Below are 17,855 nucleotides of genomic sequence, written 5' to 3'. Positions count from 1 at the left end.
AGCACAGAGGGAGCTGTCAAAATCGTCTAGCGAAAATTGGTTTGCAAAGCAGGGACCAACCATTGTCCAGCGAAATTCCCCCATAGGAATCACTGTTTTGCAAATCGCTATAACAATCACAAAAAGACAATGTCTAGCGAAAAAACTGTCATGTGGGGTAACTGTCTAGAGAGGCACCACTGTATTGCTGTGTGGATATCTCATGTCCATTGTGTGCAATGCATTTCTGCAGGAGCAGCCAGTGCAACAGAGGAGAATTTCCGAAACAGAACCCCCTTCCCGATCAACATTCCCTCTAATTTCCACCCACCTGTGTGCAAATCACCCCCCATGGGGTTCTGTTGCGACCAGAACAAAAGGGGCTGGAAACAATCACTGTGGGTGGACAGGGAAGGAGGAAAACTGGGGAGGAGGTGGAGTCATGCACACCTGCGCAGTTGCACATCTTAGAGGGAATCTTGTTTCTAATACTGTATAGCAATGTATCAATAAATATGTTTTTTTAAATTAGTTAAGGGGCTAAATTGCCCCTTGAAGCAAGGGAGAAAATACACCAGTATCATGGTGTAGCCAGCCATAACAGCACAAACTGGAGGAAATAAATCGGTACAGCTAAACGTTTTTGGGACATTCAGCCTGGGATATAAACCACGTGACCACAGTTCAGTTCAACAGATGCATGGAAAGTATCAGAAGAACTAGAAAAGACTTCCTAGATGAAAGATTCAACAAGTGGTGATTTAGCAGGCTGTTGAACTCAATGTAAGAACAGTGGAAGGGAAGCTACTTCTGCAAGGGAATGGAAGAGATCCTACTCTCTACAGTTCTCAGTAACAGCAACCTGTACTTAGAGGCAGGGAGTTCTTAACTGGAACTCTGTTCAGGTTATGCAAAGAAAGAAATTAAGGCTTCCAGGTCAGAGTCAGTGGCGTCCTGGCATCCTGAACCTCAGTATTGCTTAGGTGTCTCTCTGTCTGTCTCTCTACACACATAACAACTCCTCTGCTTATCGTTTATCTGTGACCAGTACAACTGGGCAAGCACTAGGATCCTATCAGTTATGTGAGTTGTATCAGTAGGGGATAAGGTTATGAACATCTGAATGGGCCAGTGCAGCTATATTATTATCTTCACCTGTTAGCAATAATGTATTCTTATGTTTATTCCCACCTTAGAGAAACATCGCCAGCTGATTCCCACCACCCTCCTCATCATTGTTGAGGGGGGAAAACAGAACAGCCACCATTTTTTCCTTGTCAATCAGCAGTCCTACCTAAAATATATGATGGCCCCAGATGAACTCAAGTTGGAAGCTCCCATGCTCTTTGAGGTTGGGAGTAGTAGATATGGTCCATCTCCTCAAGACTCTTAAGTCAGGAGTGGGGAAAGTGTAGCCTTGCACATGTTGACTGACAACACTTCCCAGCTTTCCTCACCGTTGGCCCTCTCAGCCAGGGCTGATAAGGATTGCAGTCTAACAACATCTGAAGAGCCACATTTTCCCCGTCTCTTGTCTGCCTAAAGGCTCCTGAACCTAAGGAACAGGTTTCCCAGGTTTATTCCCTTCCACATCCAGATATAAGGATCAGGCAATAGTTGATGGAAAAGCTTCTATGTCTGACAATCTGAAGAAAGGATGCCAGGTAGAACAGACAGTGCTGCTGGGCAAGCTGGACAGACAGTCCACCCTGTTTTGTATGATCCTGGCACAGATGGTTCATAGTATGAGCAGGGGTCTCCTCCCACCCCTGTTTTTGGGTAGAGGCACCCCACCATCCACTGAGACACTCCTCCCCCCTGACCCATTATGTCTTCCCTAATCCCCATCTGAGCTCTGGAGCAAGCAATTCAAGCTAAGGTAGGATCACACATTTACTCTGCTGCAAACAACATCACCGCACGGGAAGCCAGATGCAACAGGCCATTCCAAATATCATCAACTACTGTAAGAAAGGGTAGGGGGTTGGTTTCTGTTTTGGTCTCAAACATGGCTATATCAGACTGGATTTCTTCAACCTGTAGCACTCCAGATGAACTGGACTAAAACTTCCATCAGACCCAGCTAGCTGGCTATCCGCAGTGTGGCTAGGGAGGGTGGGAGTCATAGTCTAGCACATCTGGAGTGCTAAAATCAGTGACAGCTGAGATAGATCTTGAGTGCAAAGGAAAATCAATCCATTGGAAATAATATTGAATGATAAAGCTGCTGCTTCTTCTTACTATTTCCAATCCTATAGTTCTTGATGATCAAGTAAAAGGCAGCAAAGTTAATTTAAATCTATGAGCATATGGCTCAGTGTATTTACATATTGGAGACCCTTTCAGTGTGTAGGTTGAGCCCCTTGATCATGTGGGACATTCATCTGGTATGTACAGTGTCTTCAGCTTATCGCGTTTACAACTGGTGTGCATACGCATGAAGTTAAAATGAAGGATATCTCAATCAGAGGTAGTGGCCTTCTGGTAATGTTGAAAATGAACCTTTCCCAAACTCCAGTTGTGGGTTAGCATCTCAGTTTTGCAATACTAGGTTCTAAATCCACCAATATTTGATCTAGGGTTGATTGGTTTACTTAGGCTCTGTTCATTACTAAGGCATACATAATATTCTTTAATCCAAAAGGCAGAGAGTACTCCAACAAGTAACCCTACTTGGGAGTAGGGTTAGGAAGGCTAATAATATCAGAATGTTCTTTAAACATGTGTGAATAGAGTACCAAGAGCTACACTAAGTCTATAGACCTCTGTTTCCTCTTTCAGGTCCAGAGGCACATGAGAATAAATAGCTTATTTCTCAAAAGTGTCTGGCATTTCTCACGCCCTACTTGAGCATATTCCAGAAGCCAGTGATATTAAATAAAATTGTGGGTAATGAATAGCTTTTCTTTGTGCTTTGGACATGGCTGACCCCAGGAGGGAATACCCTGGGTAGAGATGAGTGGTACTCAAAAGTGAAATACATTTATTGTAGTGGAAGAGATGCAAAACATAAAATAAAATAAAATAGTAGGAAGGATGCTAAGGAAGAGCATTTCAGTTAAGCCCATGCCAGATTCTTTGTTAACCTAAGTAACGTTGTTAAGAGGCTAGTATAAACACCCATCAGCTACCCCCACGAGGGCTGAAGCAGCTGCAGGGGAATGATTTGGAGTTGGAAAATGGCCAGTGGGGAAAGCATTAAGAGCTCCCTCGCAGGCTCTCAAGGCAGCTTTTGATTTAGAAAAAATGATAACAACAGGGTTTTGTTACTCATGTGTATATATAATTCGCTTAAATTGTACCACTGAGTTAGTGGTGATCTTTTGAGGGCAAGAGCAAAGCCCAAGTCCTATGTGCTGTGACCTGGGAATTCTCCTTCCCTTCTTAGATATAAGCTTCTATTTAACAATGAGTTCTAGGTTCATCCATAGTAAAACGGAACTAGAAAGCAATATCCTCAGTATGGTAACTGTCAAAAGCTGAACAAGTTGAAGTTTTTTTGGATAGTATCTTCTAGAGCCCTCTCGCCAGCAGGGAATCTATATTCCACCAGTAAATTTTCCAAGCACTGGTGACAACCACATGGGAAGCCCTAGTGTCATTCAATTATATGAGAGCACATAATAACCAAAACGTTCGTAGAAATCACAATTTCTCTATAGCTCAGAATTGGGAGGCTGTCACCTGTCATAAGAGACAAGCAGCCCAAAGTTACTGCTGCTGTTGCCACTGCTACTTCAAGTACTGATGATGACAACGGCAACAGCAACAACAATATATGTGCTACCTTTCAACCGATAAACTCAAGCCAGTGTACAAAGTTTCCCTCACTTTATCCTCTCAACAGCCCTGTGAGGTGGGTCGGTCAGAGCAGGGGTCCCCAGCCTTGGGCCTCCAGATGTTCTTGGACTTCAACTCCCAGAAATCCTGGCCAGCAGAGGCAGTGGTGAAGGCTTCTGGGAGTTGTAGTCCAAGAACATCTGGAGGCCCAAGTTTGAGGACCACTGGGTCAGAGCATCAGCCCGGCAGTCAGTAACCAACCCAAGGTCATCCAGTGAGCATCACAGATGAGTGAACCAAGGTCTTCAAAGCCCTAGTCCGATGCTTTGCATTTAACACGCCTCACTTGGTACAGAGCCACAGCGTGCACGGCTCAGGTAAGTGAGCACACTCACAGGCAGGGTTTATCAGCCTTGTGAAACTGTGTCCTGTTGTTAAATTGCTAACATAATGATAGTACTTCAATAGATAGGTGACATTTTGACAATTAGGAAGTGTGGCATTGCAACTTTGGGTTTACAGCAGTCCCTTCTCAAGTTGCCGTTAAAGGAATAGTCAGTGTACAGTTGGCTAATCCTATCTCACTACACCTTATCTTTTTTTTCCTGTCTGTCATAGGAAATTCCATTACTTAAGCATGGACATACTATTTTCATTCTTCTGTGGGTCAACTGACAGGAAATGGAAGCATCCTCATTCAGTAGACATAACAAAGACTAATCAAGACAAGACTTTAAAACGACACATACACATAGCCTGGGGTTTCAGAGTTTACCGTTCACTGCCACCAGTGGCATAGCATACCTATAGCGTTCACGTGCTCTGTCTATTGGCAACTTAAACTTACATTTCGAAGGTGCTCAGAGAGTGCAGCTTGGGGAGATGATGTTCTCCCCATTGTGGCTTGATCATCTTCCCCATTGCTTGATCATCTCCCCATTGCTGTTTAATATTTATATGAGGCCCGTGGGGGAGGTCATCAGGAGTTTTGGAGCTTTGTGTCACCAAGATGTGGATGACACTCAGCTCTGTCTCTTCTTCTGACCTTCTGCAGTGGATCGCTTGAGCGCTGCCTGCATGCTATGCTGGGGTGAATAAGGGATAATAGACTGAGGCTGAACCTGGACAAGACAGAGGTCTGGGTGGGTGCCCCTAGTGTCTGCGGTTTGGGGGTCTCTTCGTTTGGGTACTTTTGGACCCAGTGCTATCAATGGAGTCCCAGGTAGTGTCTGTGATAAATTCCGCCTTTTTACATCTGAGGTGGATCACCGAGCTGCATCCCCAACTTGACACCACGTTGGTCCATGTACTGGTAGTCTTGAGATTATGCTACTATAACACTCTTTATATGGGGTTCCCATGAAGCTGCTGCAGAGTGAAATGCCATCATATCACCTCTACCCTGATCACCTTGTACTGGCTATCTGTTCATTTCCATGCCAGCTTCAAGGTGATGATACTGATATATAAGGCCCAAAATGGTTTGGGATCTTGATTCTGGGCAGAATGCCTCCTTCCAGTGAGATCTGGCCAACTGACCCAATCTTCCCAGGCTGGACAATTAAGATCATTGACCCCAAGAGAGTCCCAGAAAGAGAAGACCAGAAACTTGGTCTTCTTGGTAGTTGTGCCCCCTCCCCAGCCCTGGAATAATCTCCCACCTAAAATCTGCCTGGACCCTTCACTGGGAATTTGCAAACTATTTTTTAAAACATGGCTGTTTAGGCAGGCTTTCCCAGAAATGACATCATGATAGCACAGTACTTATATTACTTATAAGTAATATAAGTAATATAAGTACTTATATTATCTATTCTGCAACCTTGTTTTTTAAAATTAGTTTTTGTGGGGGGGGGATGAAGGTGTGGGTGTACTGATTTGTTTAATTTTGGTTTGGGTTTTTTTGGGGGGGATAGCTATTATGTTTAGTGCCTTTTAAAGTGTTGTCTGTCGTATTGTGTTGTGAATTGCCCAGAGTGGCTTTGGCAGCCAGTTGGGCAGTATAGAGTGCTATCAATGGAGTTGATATACTGCTATCAATGGCAGTATAGAGGTTAAATAAATAAATAAATAAATAAATAAATAAATAAATAAATAAATAAATAAATAAATAAATAAATAAATAAATAAATAAATAAACAAACAAACAAACAAACAAACAAACAAACAAATAAATAAATAAATAAATAAATAAATAAATAAATAAATAAATAAATAAATAAATAAATAAATAAATAAATTTGCCTACCAGGCAGTTGGGCCAATCAATTGCAACAGACTGGTTCTACCTGTTTTCATCTCTACCAAGAGTGGGTCTTTTGTAAACTTAATGAGACTTAATTATCTATTCAGGAGCAAGCCACTTCCAGAGAATACTTTTATGTGACAATAAGGATAACTCACAACCATGTATTATTGCTTGAAAAATCTGTCTCCTTGCCTCTCCCATTCCAGTCACTCTGTGGATTGAAGTTAAGTTCAAAAGAAATGGCAAAGTATGAGAGGGCTGGCAGATAATGTCCTGCTAATCAAAAGGCCTGGTTATTATGGCCGCCCATGGGTTAACTATGCTGATTGATACGTTTCCTCCATGTTCGTAGAGTAACGTATGGTGGGGACTGCTTTGACAGTTAATCTGACATACTGTATATAAAATGCATTGGCAATACTATGTGATATCTTCGTTCATGAACATTACATTTGATAGGCAGTTTGTTATTTTATATTAATGACTGACTACTGATTTCTAATTTTTAAAAATCCATCTTTCTTGTTACAATTAGTTTGCTTCATTTCTATAATCTTGGGCCTTTGATGCCCTGGCTCCACCACAACACTGTTATTCACTAGTTTTTGTGATAAAGCATTCTGTTCCTGATATTGCAGTGGTGATTGCTTGTGCCAGTTGAAGTTGATAGGGGCAGGATGCACAGAGCGAGGGACAAAATTGGTGTGCACACTCACACACACACACACAGCAGGCAGGTGAGCTAGTGTTTATACACATATGCAACACATAGGACAGAGCCTTTCACTCATCTTTGCCCCTCTCCATTCTTGCCTACCAGGCTACATCTCAGCTCAGCTCATGCTGAAGCTAAGGTTAACCTGATTCCGAAATGGAGTCATTATCTATTTTCCTTCATAGGTCCAGCCTCCACCAATCTCCAAGTCTGACTATGTTCTGCCTGACCCTATCAGTGCCACAAGGACCGCACTTGGCCTGTGGCCCCTCTGCTTCGGAATACACGGGTCTTTTGGTGCTGATTCACACCTGAATTCATGACCTATCAGGGAGGTGATAACTCAGTGCTGGGTAAAGAGAGAAGGGGAGAGGGGTTAATGCTCTGAGAAGACCGATGCAAAACAACTGACACCTTATCAATACAAATCTCTAGCTAGGGCCCTTCTGCGGATCATAATGACTCCTCCAAATCGCTGCAGGTCCAGGCAGCATGCCTCTCACGGCCACCAATCAATTCTCCACCTACAGAAGGCGACTTAATAAATGGGGGTGGGGGTTGCCAGTTATTCTCCTTGCTCACAGCAAACCCTTCTTATTTGTCCTAATTAGCAAGACCTGAGTGTCAGAGGAAAGAAAGGAGCATATTCAATAAAATCTAAATTATTGAATGACTGAGAGATTTCACCATTTGTTTGGCCCATTTTTTACCTTCTCGGAAACGTCAAATGCCAAAGGAAACACGTCGATTTTAACAGCCTTGGCTTGATGCTCTCAGCAACTGGAGGGCATACATTAAGCATCTGATCCTCGCCTGTGCTTAGAAGTGGAGGTTATTAACTGCCAAATATGCAAAGAAGGCAAGCTCAGAGCAACCATTCCCTCCCTCGTTCAGTTACCGAGGCTTTGGTGATATCGATCATAGTGCCACTTGAATGAGCAAAACACATTCTGCCTATAGTCACGTGGACAAAGCAGAGTATCTCTCTCAAACTGAACTTTGTGGGGAGGATCACTTCAAAAATTATGCTGAACTCTGGTTTGGGAATGCCTGCATGGAAGTGAGGTTAACATAGACCCTGCATCTTCACATGATCTTCATGAGGTTTTCTCTTTTTCCTTGGCCTGGTTTCTGTTAACAGTAGCCTAACACAGAGAAATTCAGCACTGGAAGCTCTTCTAGATCTTGATCCCACTGAAGGTGAGCTTTGTATGGTCCCTTTGCTCCTCTTAGATAGGGCACAGGCCATTTTCTCCATTGCCAGTATCCATCCAGCTGTTTAAAGGGGCTGGGGAGGAGTACCTGAGAGATTGCATGTGGAATGGAGAAGAACATGTGTGCTTTCCTTCAAGCAGCAAAATATCTTGGCCGGTGCTGGTTATCTTCCAGCTAACTTTCTGCCTTCTTCCTCTTCCAAATGGGTTATGTGGATGGAGGCCATGGAAAAGTTTTCCGCCTTTTGGTTGCTATTGTGGCTAAAAGCATCAACGGGATGTGGGGGCGCTGTGGGCTAAACTGCAGAAGCCTGTGCTGCAGGGTCAGAAGACCAGCAGTAATAAGATGGAATCCACGTGACAGAGTGAGCTCCCGTCACTTTGTCCCAGCTCCTCGCCAGCCTAGCAGTTCGAAAGCATGTAAATGCGAGTAGATAAATAGGTACCACCTCGGTGGGAAGGTAAAACGGCGCTCCCTAGTCACACTGGCTATGTGACAACGGAAACTGTCTTCGGACAAGCGCTGGCTCTACGGCTTGAAAAATGGGATGAACACCGCCCCCTAGAGTCGGACATGACTGGACTAAGAATGTCAAGGGCAACCTTTACCTTTTATGATGAGCTCACTTATTTCTCTTTCGACATCATGTAAGTCATCTGTTCATTTAAGCAATTATTTCTCATGTTCATCATACTCCATATGTAACATTAGGATAATAATACTTGCCTGATGATAATATTTAGAAGGTATTTATTGTTTTCTCAGTGTGCATGCAGAACACTTCATACATACATTTTTTTCATATACTCTTACAATAACCCTAGAAAATAGGGTTTCCAAAGTCTCTGCCTCCAAATGGGTTGAATCCCTGTACACAGTATGTGTTTGAGATGAAAACCTAGAAGGCAGTTAGAATTGGCTTCTCTCTTGTCACCAGTCCCAGTGAGCAATGGCTGGAGATTATGGGGGACGGTAGTCCAAAAACATGTGAAGGACATCAGATGGCCCTGTTTTACACTGAGAAAATGCTGACCCAGACCTGCCTCTACTTTTCTATAATAAGGACAGTACTGAAGCTGGTTACTAGTTCCCATTTCCCATGAGAAAGACTGAGTACATCATATGGAAAAGACTAGTGGAAAAACCTTTTTAACTGAACATTTGTGCTATGCACCCTCTTCCCTCTATTAGTGGTGGTCTCTGATGCTCAGAAGAGAGACGTAATAAGGAAGAGTAACCCAGGCTAGAGTTTAGAGATGTTACTTTCCCACCCCATCCCCCAGAATCCCTCTGATTTCAGCCAGTTTAATCCAAATAAGCAACTTCTTCAAACTTTTCCAAGATTGTCTATTGGAAAACATCTTCCTCATCTCAGTGGCCAACAGCCTACTGAAGACCTAGCAAGAGATGCTGGAAAATAATCTTTCTAAACATCTCTAAGCTGGTGAGACTTCTTCACTCCCACAACTTTTCTGGGGAGGCTGTTCCAGAATTTTATGCATCTAATAATAAAAACATCCTTCTGATTGCTTTTCTTCACAGTAAAATTGGGACGGAGGAAGAGGAAAGAAGTCTCATCAACGTGAAGTGAGCATTAAGAGAGAGGTTTTTATCTCTTGTGCTTTAGGGGATAAGAATAATTAGTGACACTATCGCCTCTCTAAATACACCAGTGAAAATGAAGCAGTAAATATAATTAAAGGCTAATGTCTAATTAAATATTTTTAGGAAGTAAGGAAAAAAATAGCCCCTGATACTTGATGGAATACACTATCTCTTTTAATTGCAATAGTCTGATGGGATCCCATTATTATTTTGTTGTTTGAAACCTTCAACATTTTCTTACATACACTAACCAAAAAGAAAATTGCTAATTTGGAGACTGAAGGAAATATAAAACAAAGGAGACACCAGCTGTGTTGCAACTATCCTGTGTCTTCTTGCTAAAGAGCTATATTGAAACGCACGGTGGTGCTCTGGGGATGCAGGGTAGGCACAAACAGGGGACATGAGAATAATAAGGTATATGTAAACATATAAATCCTAGTTTTTGACTCCTCTTCCATGGTCTAGTTGCCCTTCCAGAGCTATAAAGATGTTGCAGAGAACTCAGGCATGATGGAGGAACGGAGGAGGTGATGTGTCTCTGTCTGTTCCACAGGGACACATTCCTTCCCCCTTCTTTGGGCCTGATGTTGGCAGAGAGTGAGCAATTAAGGAATTAAAAAGGCCAATGCTCAGCCTTTACTTACCCCTTGGAAATGGGAGCAATATCATTACTGGCAACCCTGGAGGAAGACAAGACAATTGACTCTGTTAGAAAAAGCCCAAGGCTTTCTGCTGAAGGTGAAGGACAAGAATCCTCAGGTTATAATAAATGTGTAGACTTTAAGGTGTCACAGGACTCTTTGCTCTTTTGAATTATACTTAAAAGGATTGCTGAGGGTTGCCATGGTGAATCTATTAACCAACAGAACAAAACAGTCTTCTCTGACCAGTTTGCCTTCCAGATGTGTTGGTTATGCCAGGACAGGGTTTTTTCTAGTGTGCAGGCTTCTAGTATGCAGTTGAACCCAGGATGTGCACACAGAAAAACATGCAGTTTTTCCTCAAATGTATGAGATTCAAGTCAGTGCCCAATGCATTGAACAACTTCTTAAGATCTGTATCTAAGAAGAAAGTAGCATTTCTTTTTAAAGTAATGGTCATGTACTTGATGCCAAGTCAGTCTTCAGGAAAGTTGAAGACACTCAGTTTGATGCAAACAGCTTCCATATCTTGGAGCATCAGACACAAACGTATGCACTCTTTATGCCTCCATTGGCCTCTGCAGAATTAAGATAATTCTTTTCCATTACTTAGTTTAATTCTTGCCCATTTCAATTATCTCATATAAAGCCTCCATTCACCTATTAAACATATTTCTCTATGAAAAGACTGATTTTAGCCCTGACCGTCACTGTTATCCTCAACATGTCCAGAATGGTGACAAAATCTACTTGAAACTATTTCTAATATAAGCTAAACACAAAAAAAGCCATGCGTTTCAGGTTTTCCTCTGTAACAGAATAGGCAAAGTATCTCCTGCTACTGTCCTATAATCAAAGGACATAATGAGAATATGCCAAGAATAAAAATTTGTATTCATGAAGGAAAAAGAACATTCCAGTCATTATACCTCAGAAATGGTTGGGAACAACAGAAAGAAATTTTGTTTGACTCCTACTGTTTTAGTACATATGCACCAGAGCCATAGAAGGAAAGAAATACCTTGAGCCTGGCTTCTGGAAAGCATTGCTCACTTCACTGTTGCACCAGCTGCACCTGTGGATGGAGTATCAGATACCAGTAAGTGGGATGCGCTTATTGGCATCTTACATATACATCTCCAACAAGACTGCAGACTTGCTCCAGTCACAATGCAAGAGGGGTATTTGAAAAAGTGCCAGGCATCACTGTTTCAAAGCATGCTCTTGGAACACACTTCAGTTACAGCCACCCTCCCAAGAAGTGTTGCTCTTTTCTTCTGTATCTCATGGAGGCCAACACAGAAATGTGTATGAGTGTCCTGTCCACTAATTGATCATACCTCAGTGCTCTCACAGAACTTCTACCACAGATGTTCCAGGTTACTCTCTACGATGCAGTGCAGGAATTCATGGTGACCCTTTCAGATAGAAACTCAATAGGAACTTTCTTCAGTGGCTTGCAGAACATTATTAGCACGAGTAATGTAATTGTCACTCTCTGTATCTCATTTTATAGACTCAGAGAATCACAAAATCAGAGCTATCTCCTATCCCACATTTGCATATTTGATCTTTTCTGCCTAATTGCAGAACTTTACATGTTTTGTTTATTTGTTTTGGCCAGTTCTCCAGTCTGCTAAGGTCTCCCTGAATCCTGATTCTATCTTCTGAAATATTTCGTCACCTTTCCTAGTTTAGTGTCCCTCACAAATTTAATGAGCCTCTCTTCCAGACTCTCTTCCAAGTCATTAATGAAAATGCTGAACAACTAGGCCTAGGACAAAACCTTGTGGCATTAGTCACTTTTCTCCAGGATAATGAAGAAACATTGGCAAGCATTCTTTGTGCTTAGTTTGTCAACCAGCTACAAATCCACATAATGGTAGCATCATCTATCTCACATTATACTTTGGGCACAAGAATCTCATGAAGGACCTTGCCAGATACCTAGCTGAAATCAAGACATACTACATCAACTAAGCTTGTGGCTCTGGCAAAAAGGGAGGTAAGATTAGCCTGGCATTACTTGGCTTTGAGAGACTTGTGCTGGGTTTTAGAAATTGCAGTGTTCCTTTTCAAGTCCTTACAGGCTGTTCTCTATTGTTCTAGGAACTTCCTGGTATTTATGTGAATACATAGCCAACTTGGTCTGTATCCCTTCACCATGTGCACTCTGTGTATAAACCTTTGGCCTAAATATTGTGTCACTTGTATGGATTGCGATCCATAAAACCTCACTCTGGGATATGCCTATTAGTCTTGAAGGTGCTGTAATACTTTTGTTTCTTTATATGAGATATATATGCTCGTATATGCTAAAACGAACTATCTCTGATATCTGATAAACCAATTTCCCTCTGTATTTTGATGGTGTGACTGATCTTATGTCTGCAATAGTGATGGTTGTAGTCAGTGATTAGCTTAAAGCATTGCCACTTTTGCCAGTGGTGAAACTTTCAGAGGAAAATTGCCCCAAGTTAAAAAGTCACCATGGACACAACTAATAATGTCTATGGTGATTCTGTAACTTGGGGCAATTCATCTCCAAAGGTCATGTCAACTTATCTATGTCAGCATAAGGTTGGGAAGCATCCTTGTCCAGTTTTAAAATACTGTATTATGTACTTCTCCAGTTACTTTCTGGTTAATCTTGAACAAATTCACCAAGAGGCAAGCAGTAGTACTACAGAATCTGACCCGATAAGCTTAAAGGACAATTCAGAACATGTAGTATAGTGCACTAAGCCTGAGGTGTGAAAAAACACCAGCCATAAGGTTCAGCTCAAAGGTTGAAGAAAATGTATGTGAGTATTCAAAAGAATTCTCAAATCAAAAATGAATCTAAGTGCCATACAGAATATCCTAAATAAACACAGAAAATCTGTAAACAAACAGAGAGAGAGAGAGAGAGAGAAGACACCCCCATTATTTGTTTTTCTTCTTGATGTAAAGTCCCTGTCACATTCAAACTTCTTTGAATTTCTTTCTTCATTCTCTCTAATTTACCCTTTTTAAATCCAGCAGATCTCTCTAACTCAGTGGTTCTTAACCTTTTCTGGGTATGTCAGAGACCCTTTTGAGAATCTGATGAAAGCTATGAACCTTTTCACTAGAAACAGTCCCTGTCACACAGAAATTGTGAACAGTTTAGGGACTTACTGATGACCATCCATGGACCCCCCTTGCATAGGTTAAGAAATCTTGCTCTCACTGGTACAGTTAGGAATTTGTCCAGTTAGACTGCTTCTGTATTGATTAATATGGCTGTCAGAAGGACAGCAGAATTTTTCAAACAAATTAAATTTTGGCAAGGCATTAAGAAAGATAAACAAATCTTAATATATACTGTACAAATGCAGGCTCCTTCTCCCTACACATCAGTCACAAAACTGATTGGCTTGTCTGTGTTGAAAACTACTGAAGTATTGAGAGAAAGTAGCTTCAAGATATATGCAGAGTACAAACTAAAAATAAAGGGGGAAAAGAACATATTTTGTGGATGTTACTCATTCAAGACTGGTTCAATGTTGCAATAGGCCTTTTTCCTTCCCTGCCTCTGCAGCACAGAGAGTACAAATGGCTGCTGTGAGCTTCCCTACCTCTCCCCCTTCCCCAGGAAATAAGCTTGCCTTTGCACAATGAATCTTTTCTTTAAGAATATATGTTTCCATCCTAGGACATTGAGCCTGAGGCCAAATCTCCACTCAAGCAGTCAAGAGCCATCATAGGGGCTGCAATCCATGCAAAGGCATAGAAGGTGGCTAAGCTTACACAAGAAGATAGCAAACCACTCCCAGCCTGGCTGACCCCAAGAGGGGGTGGTGCAATGTCAGCAAGAACTCTATCCCACCCCTATACCTCCATCCCTCTCCAGTTACTTACAGTAATCTCTCCTACATGTTAAATGCTTCCCTTTTTCTAGGTGGATTGTCACTGGCCCATTTGCAGCCTGAAGAGTGTGTCAGGGGCTGCAAAACACATAGCCCTTGTTGGCTCAAGAACTCTATGTATGCACTTTTATGTGTGAAAAGTGTGTTTCCTTCAAGGAATCCCTGAAATTGGAAAGGAGAGAAGCAAGCTCCGTGCCCTTCTTCTAGCCCAACTCCCTGTTTTATTAATTCTATTTTTTAATGTACTGGGAGAAAAATGTCCCACAAAAGTGAACTCTGAACACTTGGGAAGAAAGAATTTTGCTTCCTCACCCTCAACTGAATTAAAATGAAATTCTATCGAGTCCTCATACTAACTCCTGTATACAATGGACAATTGTACTCACTTTTCTTTACCAGCTGTTCCAGATAAACAGAATGGGCATGTCAGTATTATTTTGGCCCATGTCACTTAATCATCTGCTTTTGTAATCATTTTCTGTTCCTTACATCCCACCCAACCCTGTTTGCCTGCCCAGTCGACACTTTTATGCATTTAATGAAGTGGGCTGTAGTCTGTGAGACTTCATGCCACAAGTCCTTCCGAGAGAACTTCGAGAGAGGCCAACTGCCCTGCTTTTTAAATCTTCCCTAGAAGAGTGGCCAGCTCCCTTTCTCTCAATCTCAATCACTCTGGCAAATGTCCTGACACATAGCCAAAGCTTCTGGTGACCCTGAAGCTTTCGGAGAGCAACGATGGGACAGGGAGTGAAGAGGGGAGGGGAGCCATGTAATAGAGCCTCCTGTAAGTCATCACCCTTAGAGAGCAGATGGTGAGCGGCCCTGGAGTGCCAAGGGAGAATGCAAAGATGAAAATCCAGCAGCTAGTTCTCTCTCTCTCTCTCTCTCTCTCTCTCTCTCACACACACACACACACACACACACACACACACACACACAGAGAGAGAGAGAGAGAGAGAGAGAGAGAGAGATCTTCCTTGGAAATATCTCCTTTCCCAGGCTGATTACGTATTTAGCTAGTTTTATCAGGTTATGTTCTCCTACATGTGTTTGGGAATAAACGAAACAGAAAACATCGGTAAGGACAATCAAAACTCAATACAGTAGTATAACTCTACCCACGTGATCCCAGCTTAAAATTTTGGACCGAGTTATTGTGGTTGTGAGCTTTCCGTAGGCAACAGCCGGCTGCATCAGAAGGAGAACAACAACGAGTGGCGGTCAGCTGTGTAAGCCAGACCCTCCCCTCCCAACCTGGCGCTCTCTGGTTGTGATGGGCTACAAATTGTGGACGGTAAGAGTTGTATAATCCACCGCGTCCTGGAGCGCAGCAAGTTAGAGAAAGCTGATGGGCACCAAAGAGAGAGGAAGTAAACGGGGCCAAAAATTGAGATTTAGAAGACAGCAGGATAATATTACGAACACACGCCGTCAGCCAGCGGGGGATGGGAGCGAAGTGCGAAGACTTAGCCTTTGCCGGAACGTCAACGCACGTTGCTTTTGCATCAGACGGAGAGTTATTAGAAGCTTCAGTATAACAGCCACGCCCATTAAGCTTATTTAAATCGAGGGGTGTATATTTCTGTCGCGGTTGTTTTCGTGCAAGTTCAGCCATTTCTCTTTCCACCCATTCCCTCCTTTTTTTTTCCTTGACTAAATTTTCAGATCCGTGTTCTGGTACCTGCCCCTTGCAAGCAAACCCTGTGGAAATCCTTCTGAAGAGAGATGTATATTCCTAACCCAGCTTTCCTTTCCTCGCCAGCTCCACATATTCAGAAACATGGTTTGGATTCCAATATAGTCTTACGGTTATCAAGATTTGATGTCTCTTCTTATACAAGGCGAACCAATCTCGCGTTGAACAAGCCAGGTCTGAACAGGAATAAATTTGACATTGGGTCCTCAGTTTCGTCTAACTTTTCAATGGGGAACAACTCTCGGTTTTTATAAATTATCTTTAAAACTATTTCTCCCCATCCACCACCTCAAACACAAAGCTCTCCTCCTAATTCACTAAGTAGATGGAGTTGGTGAACACGGAAAGGCAGCATTCAGAAGGCGCAGAAGTCTTAAGGGAAGGTTTTAGGTTAGGGTTTTTTCCCCCCTCATTCAGTTTAATCCAGGCCTAGACACTGGCAGCTCAAGGTTTCCCAGGGTGGTGAGAAGTTTGATGTTGAGAGCAAAGGGCCGCTTCACCCATTCTGGTTTGGGGTGCGTTTTGTTGGCTTGTTCTAAGATGCCAAATCCAGGATTACACCTAGCGAATGTATGAAGAAGCCGAAACCCATGTATGTGTTCATTTTATGTTAAGTATTACGTAATTTAATGCACTTCAAAAATAGTAAACTACATCACTCCTCCTTCCTTTCCTTCCCCTCTCCCACTCAATTCGTTTTCTTCTTGCTTCTTCTTTTTTTCCTTCTCCTTCTCCTTTGTTAAACTCTCTGTTTTCGTTATTCTATACGAGTTCTCCTTTCGACCTTCTCAAAATCGTTGACATCTCCGGTATAAACTGTCTGCAACTGCGTAGCCTTCCTCCTTCCCTTCTCGGCCTAGCAGACAATCGGAACCTATTCAGTACATATTCCACAAAGAAGGCAAATCGCTCTTCCAGCTTTGACATGGTCAGAAAAAAAAAACACCAAGAAGGTCTACCCTTCCCCCTAGCCCAGCCCCTTTCAGAGGAAGATATTCTTTATTAAAGTTCCTTCGACTCTTCTCCCGCACCCCCGCCGCCTTTCATGCCTTCTCTCGTCCTCCAGCGGGGTCCCCTCTCAAGGCGTCCTCAGAGGATTTACTTCGCTTCTTCGGAGTCCATAAATTGATGAGTCGGGGCTTCCCTTTCGGAAAGATCGCCTCCTCTAACTCGCGTGTATTGACAAAGGCAGAAAGAGTAAAGCACTTCATGCTTCATATAATGGAAAGCTAGGCAAGCAACATTTATTTACTTGTTAGCACATGGAAGACAAGGGTAACTTCTAATCTGACGCCTACGGTCATTTGTTACTTGTCAGGATATTTACTGGGCGCTCAGCCCACGGACAGAGCGCCAGAGGTTTTGAGCAGGCCAAAAGTTCACTTAGAGACCTAGGGATTTGTTGGTTGTTGTTTTAATCTAGGCAGTTTGGTCTTCAGGAACATTTGTCTGGAAAGGAGAAGTGAAGGCGAGTCTCCCACCCCCTTCCAAATAAAACGAAAGAAAACCAACCGATCTAAGTCTGCATGAATCTACAGTCTATCCAACTGGCAGTCTTCCTTCCACAGGCTAGACTGTGGATCTCTTCGGTTCTAATAATGTATGGCTCAGAAAATGACCTTCCGGAGTCGTTGGTCGGTTGATTTCCTTGCTGGTCTATATTTCAATTTTAAGAACGATCTGCAACCATTAAAACCACCAACCCCCGTGCTCAGAGCAGGCATATCCAAGCCCAGTGACTGCCCGAAAGTGTTACTATAGTTATGTGTGATTAGAAAAGTAGGGGGTGGGGTGGAGAGAGATAGAAAAGAACAAAAAGATCATATTAGAGGGTTGGGGTGGAAATGAAGGGATAGCCAGAGAAGATAAAAATAAATAGATGGATAGTATAGATCGGATTCCAATTTCGTTTGCCTTCCCCCCTTCGACAAAAGACAATTGTGTTTCTAACTTTATTTCACAACTCATTAGAATGTTGATTGAATTAAATTGCTCCTAAGCATTCTGCTTCTAGACACAAAAGGGGATAGGCAAGCCAAAGCTATTTGGTATTTTTTTTTCCCAAGGGACAACAGAAAGCACT

General features: G+C 42.5%; 1 long non-coding RNA gene across 1 annotated transcript; it reads left to right on the top strand.

Moving 5' to 3' along the window:
• Positions 1 to 323: 323 nt before the first annotated feature.
• Positions 324 to 16,724, top strand: LOC144583659 (uncharacterized). The gene is made up of 2 exons (XR_013537573.1): positions 324 to 15,370; positions 15,742 to 16,724. It is a non-coding gene; the product is annotated as an uncharacterized LOC144583659 (long non-coding RNA).
• The last annotated feature ends 1,131 nt before the right edge of the window (positions 16,725 to 17,855 follow it).

This window comes from Pogona vitticeps, chromosome 6 (assembly GCF_051106095.1).
Source record: "Pogona vitticeps strain Pit_001003342236 chromosome 6, PviZW2.1, whole genome shotgun sequence".
NCBI lineage: Eukaryota > Metazoa > Chordata > Lepidosauria > Squamata > Agamidae > Pogona > Pogona vitticeps.
This window is presented reverse-complemented; position numbering and strand designations above follow the sequence as displayed.